Raw genomic sequence first — 11,702 nt, 5'->3', positions numbered from 1 at the left:
ATAATCTACATTTTAGTCACTGCAATGGTTGGAAAACAAGAAAATCATTTCAACAACTAGATGTGCAAATTGAGGTGCAAGATGAGAATCATACTCCATGTTTAGCGATCTTGTTGGAGTCACATAATATTCCTAACTTTCAGAAATAAGTAAAGTTTCTTAGTTTGAACATGCTACGATGAAAAATCACTTGTTTTTAAGCCTTTGTATAACTTCAATTAAGTTAAAGTATGTTGCTGTAAAGAAGGATAGAGAAATAAAACATAGTAACTTTAGCGGGTTAGGTAACATACTTTATTTCACACAAAATATAACATAATTAAAATAAAATCAAATGTTTTTGACACGTACGTGTGTCCTCATCAGGAATTAAATCTGCAATACATAAAATGAAAAATCGTAAGATAAATTTCACTCTGGACTGAAAGCACAAACTCAACAAATGATACAAGAATGATTGCGAGTAAATTATGCGGTGGGAAACAGATCACATGAGGTGTAGACTACAGGCATTGGACAAAACAATTAGAACACACACAAAAGGAATGATGAGCCACAGGCGATGAGCCACGATTTTTCATTTTATGTATTGCAGATTTAATTCCTGATGAGGACACACGTACGCGTCGAAAACGTTTGAGTTTATTTTATTTTAATTATGTTATATTTTGTGTGAAATAAAGTATGTTAAACCCGCTAAAGTTACTACGTTTTATTTCTCTATGGTTCAACAAAGCAAACTCTCTACCAAAGCTTTATAAAGAAGGAATAGGCTAAGTACCGTAATAAAACATAAACTGTTGTCTAGCATCTCTGTTTGGAAATCTTGTTGTCATGGAAAATGAATTATAATTGGAGACATAAACATTTTTTTAATAAAATAAGCTAATTTCAAGGGGTGAGTATTCCCCATTTGAAAGCAATTTAATGCACTTTGCATTTGCGGATCCACATGTCAGTCTGTTGCGATTCTCGTGCATCATTTATTTAGAAAACTTCAGAGGCTAGGCCACCACCCACCATACCATAAACATTGCATTTTTTTCATTTATGACTAGTGAACTCTTTCAATGACTGTTTTCTTCTCTTGATTATCAACACATTCACTATCATAAAATACCAAAAGCAATCATTATTGCCCTTACTTGTCCTCACTATTCATCAAGAGACACATGCAACTTAACTTCAAATTGATCATGTATCAAATCAATTCTGTCCCTACAAATGCGGTAGTTGAAAATTGGGTTTAGTCTCACAACCGCTTTAGTGCATGTGACAATAGAGTTGCACTTGTTCACTGTTGTGTTGACGCAGTCTCTTTTTTGCCCTTTACCCACAGCCGAGCAAGTGCCACTTAGCTCACAAAAGCGAAAATGATATTTATTTTCATTCCAACATCACAGTGTTGAGTCCAAAGTCCACTACTCCATTTACGTGGTATTTGGAAGAGTTGCCAGATCTATAAGAAATTTTCTGCCCAATTTACAGAGATACCATGGTTTTAAATCTTGGCCTACGAAACTAAATAGTCGAGACACTGTGCACCAGTGACCATTTTTTGGTGTTCACTTTTTTTCAGCAGGCGTTAAACACATACTAAGTTTGCAGTTTGCTCAATAGCTGACCATATCATATCAAAACAAACGGATGTGGTTGGTTGGTTTTGAACCTTCGTCCTCGGACTGACAAAACCTTGATAGGTTATTCCTGGTAGTTTTACATACCTGTAGAGGCTTTTGACGCAGGGCCGTTGAGAGGATAGTTTTTTCCCGGTATCACTGAGATCCTCATGCCCTGGCACTTTTAAGAAAAAGCATTAATATTTTAATAGGGCCCCTGATATCATCCCAAGTCAGAGTCCAAAATTATCTCCAGAATTCCCTTGTCAACGCTACTGGAAATAACCCAATTTTACTGCGGCATGCTGCTACTACATCTTAAAATCCTCTTTCTATCCGCGTAACTTCACACCAAAGCATGCTTCATATCTGTAAGACATAGCCTGACTTCCTTGGGTAAAATTGAATTTCGGCAAGAAGATGATGTTGGTTTTTCTTGTTTGTTTGTTTTTTATTTGTTTTTTTCTTATTGCTTAGTATCGTCAAATTATAACAATTTTGTAAGTCGTGCAAGATCTGGTGCGCTGCGATTGAACTGGCTTCGCCCGTGGTAGGATTTCTTTATGGGGTTTTCATTTCCTGCCTTGCTTTTCTTTGCTATGAGCTAAACCAGTGGTTCCAAACCTGTGGCACCCCGTTGCAGACCAACGCAGGCCCGGATTTAGAGGGGCAAAGGGTGCAGGTTCCCCGGGCCCTCCGACTTTTGAAGGACCCCTACGTGGAAAAAATGTGATTTTGTGATATTTTTTCTTTGTTTTAGCCTTTGAAGTTTCTGAAAAATGCTGTGCAGTACTAAATTAATGCTACTGTAGACGTAGCCTAGAAGTGGGTTTTCGCGCCGTAGGCGCAAAAATTTTTTTTGCACGGGGGCCCCCCGATTTAAAAGTGCTCCGGGCCCCCCATCAGCTAAATCCGGCCCTGGACCAACGATCTTGCACTTCGAATGCTATTAGGTCGTTGGAACAAACCTTAACCGTTTCTTACTAAAGAGACTTCAAAAAATAGTAGCCTATTTGTAACTTTTTTGTTTGACTTTCTGCTCTAATACAGTGTGGGAAAAAGTAGGCAAGTTCGCTTGTGTGCTACTTTAATTTGAAAAGATGTTTAGATTATAAAAATCACGAAGGAAAGTTTACTTATTTCAAAGTCATTGTGAAACTTAATATGTGTAGTTGCGTACCATGGCCATACCCAATTCTAAGGCACAGTGATAAATCAAAATCGTGCAGTAATAATAATCTCCAAAATGCGCAGTGATAAAATAAATGTTTTTTGGCCAAATAATAAACAACACATACAAAACACAAAGCAGATTTCTTTTATGCCGTCATTTTTTTTTTTTTTCAAAAAACCATTTAGTGTAAAATATATTTCGTTTGAAGTTGTCGGATCTATGATGTAATAATGTCCGTCTGGGATTTTACAGGTCATTTACGCAGTCAACATGGGTGTTTTCAGTGAGATAATCGCTATTACGTCAAACCATCAAGACAGCAAATCCGTCATTTTTACTTTGATTCAACGTCTGCAGACGTTAAAACAATGTAAAAATGACGGATTTTGCTGTTTGGGTAGGCCATCAAGAACTGCTTGTACACCAACATGAATAATGAATATGCCACCAGCCCACCACTCTCTGCATGGGCGTTGACAGAGGGGTCTAGGTGGTACTTTTGGACCCGGGCCCGGAATATTTAAGGGGCCCGGATTTTAAAAAAATCCCCTCGACTTCAAACATTATCAAGATCTTAATAGTCAGATCTAAAGGAATTGCCATCAAAGGTTAAAACCGCCATTTCAGCCGCCAGATGGTAAAGTACCGCCTCCCCTTCTGGGTACCATGCCCACTTCAGCTTTCTGGTGGTAAAATAGCCACTTCAGCCACCAAACAGTAAAATAAGAATTTAGTCTGTTACCGTATAGTGATTTCCCTAACCACGAATATTACCCGAAACGCGGATTTCAAATTAAACAGGCTAATATTTGTTCAAACTCAAAAACTGAAATGACACAGGTAAGAAGATTCTTATCCCTATTTCTGCACTAAAAATTAGACCAAAACCGCTTTTCAGATTGCAGCAATCAGCAAATGTTTGACCTAGGCCCAAACACCTTTCCCAAATCAAATTGAAAATTTTCTGACTGTCTGCAGTGCTGTAAATTCTCTTCTGGTGAGCATAGAATGACTAGCGAAACATCTATGGAATCGGGAAGTAATACTCTAACACCATGTGACAAACAAAAGTTCAAAAAAGCAATCGCTAGATCGAGATAGTAAGTTTTGCGGTTCAAGAAATTTTAAGATTGTGCAAGATTTGTTAAATGACCATGCTTAAACGACATTAATAAAAGTTTGTACACAACCTTTATATTAATAACTTTGTCGAAAGGGGCCCGAAAATAAATTGGTACCGGGCCCGAGAAGTCCTGTCAACGGCCCTGACTCTCTGGATATATCTCAAGGCAAAGATCGCAAAGTTAAAAAACGCCAAAAGCAGGGAGGCAAGAGTGGTTTGCAAAAGTCCAGTTATTTGAGCAAATCAAGCTTACTATGATTTTTCGACATCTCACCAGTTTACAAACTTTAGATGATTGTTATAATTTATGAGATACATTGATATTTTCCAATGAATGTAAAATGTATTATCATCAATTTTGAAAACTATTGCATGTGGTATTGCAATTTGGGCAGAATGATAACTTTCGATTCAACATTTGCAAAAAGTAAGTGTAAAAGAGCTTACCATTGGCAAGCAGAGATAAGCTTATTCAATTTATTTTACTATTTCAATTTATTTTCTATTTTTTGCTGCTGGTGCAAACATGTACAGAACGGCAAAGTAAACATACAAATTTGACACCAACAAAAGGGAAAGATAGCAAAACCCAAAAGTTTAAAATATACATCGATAAAACAGTGTTACCACTATCTTAAAATTGCACAGCCACTAAACCTAGAAGCGAGATAAAAAAAATAATATCAGGATACTAGCCTACATTTCTTCATCGGTAGACGGTAGGCCTACAATTTTGAAAGTCTGCTGGGTACTGATAACTTTAAGAGATTTCTGTTTTAGCAATGGAAACCTGTTTCGGATTTTGAATTTTTTGTCCATAGCCTATCCTACTAATGCAGCTACTTGCAAAAATGTTTGGGCAAAAATGTCGAGTTATTAACGTAAAGATGATACTGAAAGAACATTGATTATGATTTCATTGTAATATTACATCAAATGCTAAAACTAGTTCTGTTCGAAGGTGCAAGTTTGATTCAAAAAAGATTCAATTTGATGGTTTATTTGTGGTAATTGGGACACAGGCATGACTATGGATGTAGATTAAAGTAGGCTAAGTCGCCCTTGTGTAACCAAGTTGACAGTTTTGTTGCCTGTGTTTTCGTACACTGCTAAGTTGATGACTGGGGAGTTATTACATGGATATGGCTCTTCGTGACGGCATCAAACTCACAGAAAGTTTTACTATTTATCTTATATTAGGCCTACTTAGATTACTTTCTTTAATTACTTATCATTACCTTGAAAATCTTAATAGACTTTGAAATACTGAAGCAGGCCCGATTATCGAAATTGGCAGAGTGAAGTTTTCAAACGCCAAACTGTTGTTTGTGAATTATTTCATTCATTATGTGCCGCTGAATGAAAAGCAGTCCTTGAAATGCGATGATCAAGCGCACAGTCCGAAAGCAGAATCAGCGCTATCAGATTTTAAGGTTTCTTTGTGCGTAAAGCCAGGCGCATTGACCAACTGAGCTACCAAGGTGGACAAGAAGGCGTAAGTGTTTATAAGCTTTTGAAGAGCGCCTTAAGAAATGAAAGTATTTGCACTACTAGGCTGCATCATTTTCATCATCTTTTTGTACCAATCTAGTCTTTACCAGCATTGTCGCTTACATTGAAGGGGGTGATATTGTCTGACTTGGTTAATATTATTTTAACTGGTAGGTGGCAGCAGAGGAGCAATTTTGGTGTTAACTTTGTTTGATCCTTCAAGGCCGAAGATTCATTATTTTACTTTCTCCCCCATGGTTTACTTTTTACTTCCCTCCAACAATTACCCGGACTAAATGAACGGGCTAAGAGAGAACCTTTCTAGTCACGTCCGCCTCGATAGCTCAGTTGGTTAGCGCGTGACTTCGTGAACGAAGAAGCTTTAAGATCAAACGGTGCTGGTTCGACTCCTCCTCTGCCCTCAATTTTTCTGTGGATGGGGGGCAGGGGGGCAATGGCGCTCTTTTAAGGTCATGTGAGCTACTGCACATTTTGCAATACGATATAACAATTTCAGCTATTAGCTTTTATAATCTTTCATTTCTGCCTCAAAATAAAATTCTGTATCACAGTAGGTAATTAGCCTATATAATTAGCCTACAACATAGCATGATGCCCTCCCGTGCCATTGTGATTTGTATACCGGACACTTGTATCATTACTTGATCTTAAAACTAAAAAAAAAGTTCTTTCAGCAACAAAACTACTCTTTTTTCATAATCCTGCCCCCCCCCAGGCAAAAACCGTTCCGGCGCCCCTGCACTCATTTTTGATATGTCTGCTTCTTAGAATCACACATGTAAAAAGAGAATACGAAAATGAATAAAGCACACTCAGGCCTGTTTTCAAATTTACGAAAATAATGCAACATTCCAAAGTAAACGCATTGATCACTTAACCAGTTAACAATTAAATCGGCCTATTGCAGTGCATGATGTGAAATGGGCCTTGCAGGTGAACCCACCTCGACGAGTTTTCAACATTTTTCTGACAGACTGCGCAACGTTTTTTTGAAAATGAGCGATCGTCCTGGCGTCAGCACTACCTGACTATAGTGACTACTCACAAAAGCAGCGGTTGAGAACTATGTGGCATGAATTAGTGGTGCGATACTGATGAACCCAGCCCAGCCTCATAGGCGAAACACGTGTCTATCGCTTTCAATTCTTGCTACACGACTGCCGAGAAACACAGACTACGCAACACTATTCAAACCTTTAACAAATAAATGATTCAAGTCCTTTTGCGGTCGTGGAAAAAAAATTTTGAAACTTAACTTTAATTTTTAACTAAAACTTGTAGGTTCAAGTTTTCACTGAAGTCCAGTCTTGATAAATATTTTGAAATACAAAATGTGTGTCAACAATATTGGGCCTAAAAATGCACAAAAAGTCACCAAAACAAGGTTAAGACTTAAATATGTCAGTTTTTTTAGGAGGGAAAGCCCCCTGACACCATGAAACACTGTTTTAAATTGTTCATTTTTTATTTTTGAAATATTACTTCGTTGAAGCGACACTTTGGTGCTCCCTTCCCAATAATTTTTTTTAGATCGGCTACTGTTCAGTTCAGTTGTTTTTATTTCTGACCATCACAGCAAAAACAATACACATTAACATAGCAAAAGTTGAGAAAAATATAGAAGCGACAAAACTCAGCTTCTACTGATTGGCACTCTGATGTCATTGGGTTATCTAAGCCAAGGCAAACATTTCAAACATGTGGTGAAAACAAGCTTCATTACCTTGAGTCATAATTTCATACCTAAAATTAACAACGTAGGCTATATCAGCCTACATGCAACTGAAAAGTTGTTTTCCAATTGACTTTCACAAAGAAAAACTTGAATTACACCATTGCGAAGCAGGGGTCCGAGAGAGGGGGAAGTCGGGCAAGTTTTCCCCCTAGCAAAACATTGTAAAGGAAAAACGAGTAGTTTTTTTGTTTCTGCACTTTTGAGGGGGGCCTATTTTTACTACTAAAATAAAAATGTAGGCTACCAACTAAATAATGAACAAATTTTTAAATGAAGTGCGTAGTTCCAAGTATTTCTCAATCATTGTAAATGTTACTCTCGATGCTTCTCATCAACAACAACAAATCATTTTCGTGTTAAGGTAGGCGATGTTGAACAGCTTCAAGAAGTAAAATCTGAAGCTGAAATGATTTCTGTATCACTGAACGGTTTCGATTATATTGATAGTTTCAACTTGAAAACTGGTGCTGTTTTAGCTAAACGTGAACTATTTTTGCTTGGCAACTGAACCTCAACTTCAAAATCTGCATTGGCCAGACATAGGATGTTGTATCCAACATAAGTTATCTGTGAAAGTAAAAAGTTTTTTTGTTTATGGATGTTGTTGCTTAAATCTAGTTGGAGTTCATAATGTTGCCTACAACGTTGTTCAAATGTCATATCATTTTTGGAGTACCGTATTTACTTGATTGTAAGCCGCGCTTGATTGTAAGCCACCCTTGATTGTACGCCGCATGTGATGGTGTTAAAAATTTAATGTAAGCCGCCCTTGAATGTAAGCCGCAAATACTGTTATATGATCGTATAATTTTACAATATAGCCTAATTTTGACAACCGTAAGGTTGGCAACCCTGACCATAAATAAAACTGACAACTTCTTTTTTTCTTTCGAATGCACGTCATAAATGCATGTGACAATTTTAAATTCACGTCACAACTTCACAATTGTCGGCATCAGACAACGCAGTACCGCAAAACATCTATGGCAAAGTCGACAAGGAAAAAGGCAAAAAAAAAAATGTAAGCCGCCTTTGCTTGTACGCCGCCCTTGAATTTAAGCCGCAAACATGATGGAAAACTCCATCCTATTATTATTATTATCATTATGACTGCTCATCCACATCAATATTGGAACTGGCAAATTCAATCCACAACACTTTTCATTAGGCTGTCATTCATTATTACATGTGTGCTTCTCTCTGTTTTTGTTTTATTTTTTGCTATTTGTTTTTTTGGGTTTTGTGGCCGTGCTAACTACTGATATATAGCCTACTACATAATTTTTCATTCAGGCACGTTTTAAACCTTTCAAGGTTTTGCCACCTTTTCTCGTTCGTTAACGTGCTGGTAGGTTTATATCGATTTTTGTAGTTAGTATCTTTTTCGTCCCGGACGCGTTAATGACGAAAAATAAAATGATTGATAGATTGATTGAAAAAAAAAACTTTATAAGCCGCCGCTTACAATCAAGTAAATACGGTAATTGATCCACTGTAAGCTTAATTGTGGCATCTTTGAAGTTATAGCCCAGTCAGAGGGAAAATTCTGAAAAATCTAAAGAAAGTTGTGCTATCATTTTTGCAAAAAAAAAAAATTGACTTCGAGAAGGTAATCAAGGCGTGGTGCAGTTAAACCCTATTCTTTACATTACCTTTTTGCAATTGAAGCTCTAAAGACGTTATTTAAATCTTAAATGCATCCAGGGGCGCCGGAACGGTTTTTGACTGAGAGGGGGGCAGGATTATGAAAAAAGGGCACTTTTGTTACTGAAAGGCCAATTTTTTTTTAAGTTTTAAAATAAGATATAGCGATAATGCTCATCCATCAGCTCATCATCGAGTAATGATACAAGTGTCCGGTATACAAAGAACAATGGCACGGACGGAAGAGCATCATGCTATGGTATAATGATGTAGGCTAACCTATTGTGATACAGAATTTTGTGTCGTGAATATTATTTTGAGGCAGAAATGAAAGATTATAATAAGGCTAAAAACGAATACAGTCAAACTTCGATACTATGCCACCTTGCTATTATGCCACTCTCGATACTAGGGGAGAGTGGGTATAATTGGGACGCGTTATAACTGGGAAACCTGCAATATTTCCCGCGTTTTACATCCAGTCATGCTAACGATCACGTGTTCACGTAAACATCAGTTTCCTTTCACTGGTGTGCAGTTGAGACCATTGTTGTAGCAGCTATTCAACTTCAGTCGCTGTAAGTAGTTTTTGAATGGAAAAAATTAATTTTTAGGCTTGGCATTATTTTGTAATACTTAGTGCTCGAATTAGAAAGATATATTTGTTTTAGTGAATTGGCTGTGTTGCTTCAGGTATCAGCTTGCATTGATGGTAGTAAAGAAGTCATCTTTTTGCAAGAAAAATAGTACAACTATAAAATGGCGTAAAAACATCATGCGGGAGAACTGGGACAGGCTGTCCCAGTTCTCCCCGATAGTAGTGGTAGTTCTCATCGTAGGGTTAGATCTTGAGAAAAGACACTGGAAAAAGTCTAACTTTGCAGTGTCGCTTAGCCTAAACGTCTGCAAAAGAAGAAACAAATCGCTGGTGATGAAAGCTCAGATGATGACGACGTTGTGATGATCATGGCGGATAGCGAAGATGACGAGCTTGAGGAATGGAATGTGAAGATGAATCTTTAGATCCCATTTATTTAGGAGGTGTGGATCCGAATGCCTTGCAAGTGGGGTCATATGTATGTTCTTGCAGAATTTAAAAAAATTTGAGAAGGCTCTCGATCCTGTATTCTATGTGGCTCAAGTTGATGAAACATCTAGTGAAGATGAAGAGGTGATTGTTAACTTTTTAAGGAAAACTATTAAATTCAACAACAAATTTGTTCATCCGCAAGTCCTTAACTCCCACACTGTTTCTCCACTTGGTATTATTATTTCTCCATTCTTTCAAAGTCATCTTAGAAAGGAACATTCGCTAAAAGATCAAGGATATTTTTTCACAAACATGTTTAAAACATTGCATTTCTATAGTGTGCTGAGTGCTGACTGTTAACATCATTTTCGTTATTTGAGTTTGTTATTATTGTAATAAAACTAAAAGACAAGCTTCAACAGCAAAATTTGTGTGCATTTTTTGTACTTCCCATTTTACCCCAAGGTGTCCCACTTCTCCTAACACTGTGTCCCAGTTATCCTGCACGTGTTCCAAATATACCCATTTGACTCACTGCTTTCAAATTCAAACCATTAATTTTTCTTTAAAATCATGATTTTATGCAACTCATAATAAATGAAGGGCATCAAACTCCACAAAATGCAAGCGCTAGTAATAAAATCTCGCGAAGCAAAAAATCGTAATTTGGGTTTTTCTGATCCCTTAAAATTTTGTCCCGCTTATCCCCAGTCTCCCCTATAGGCTACCACTTTTGATCGTCACCAACTAAATTCAATAGAAAATATATTTACTATGCCACCCCTTCCCTCGCTAATATGCCACATGAGAGTACAGTATTACAATATTACCGGAACAATAAACGCTACGAATGAAACGATTAAACGGTTGTAAAACGGCAAAAGTATATGTATGTGCAATGTGCATGTAATGTGTTCTCTCAAGTTATCTACTGTAGCTCAGCCCAAAACTCTGAGGAATCGTCAGATGGCGCATGTTCTTTCGGCGGATTTCGTGCACCTCGTCGTCTAGCCGATCGCATGCTTGCATCACACTGGGCTTCCAGCTTCTCTGCTGCATGAACTTCTGGACAGTGCTCCATGCCCGCTGGGCTTCCTCGACAGAAACGATTTCCTCCTCAACAAAGCAGTTATCTCATCATCTTCGCTTTCAATCGGCTTCTCGCTGCGCAACATCTCCTTCGCAATCTCATCCAGTGTGAAAAACCCACCAGTCTCGAGACGCTCATCAGCTTCAGTCACGTCACAAGGCTGTTTTTACAAACTCTCGCTACTATGCCACTCTCGCTACTATGCCACTTTCTCTCGGTCCCAAAGGGTGGCATAGTATCGAAGTTTGACTGTAGCTGAAATTGTTATATCGTATTGCAAAATGTGCAGTACCGGTAGCTTACATGACCTTAAAAGGGCACCATTGCCCCCCTGCCCTCCCATCCACAGAAAAATTGAGGGCAGGGGGGCATCCGCTCCTCTTGCCCCTCCCCCGCTGCCGGCGCACCTGAATGCATCAAGTTGGAACCAACAAGAGCTTGATCGGAAGCTGAGTCAATGCTAAAGTAGCCTACAACTAGCAGTTTTAAATTGGTGACTGCTTTGCGTTATGTAAATTACGGTCCCAAACAAGATTCACTGATGAATTTAATGAAATTAAAGGAAGATGTAATCTAAGTCAGAGAAAGCTGAGAAGAGTAGGCTACTACTCGCAAGCTAAAGTAAAGTTGCAGTAGCATCAGTGATGGGCATTATCGGCGATAATTTACCGGCGATAATTATCGGCGATAAATTTTTATCGCTTATCGTTATCGCTCAATTATTTTTTCAGTTATCGTTTATCGTTATCGCCAAAGGCAATATTTGATTATCGCT

This window comes from Aplidium turbinatum, chromosome 14, assembly GCF_918807975.1.
Source record: "Aplidium turbinatum chromosome 14, kaAplTurb1.1, whole genome shotgun sequence".
In the NCBI taxonomy this organism is placed as follows: domain Eukaryota; kingdom Metazoa; phylum Chordata; class Ascidiacea; order Aplousobranchia; family Polyclinidae; genus Aplidium; species Aplidium turbinatum.
This window is presented reverse-complemented; position numbering follows the sequence as displayed.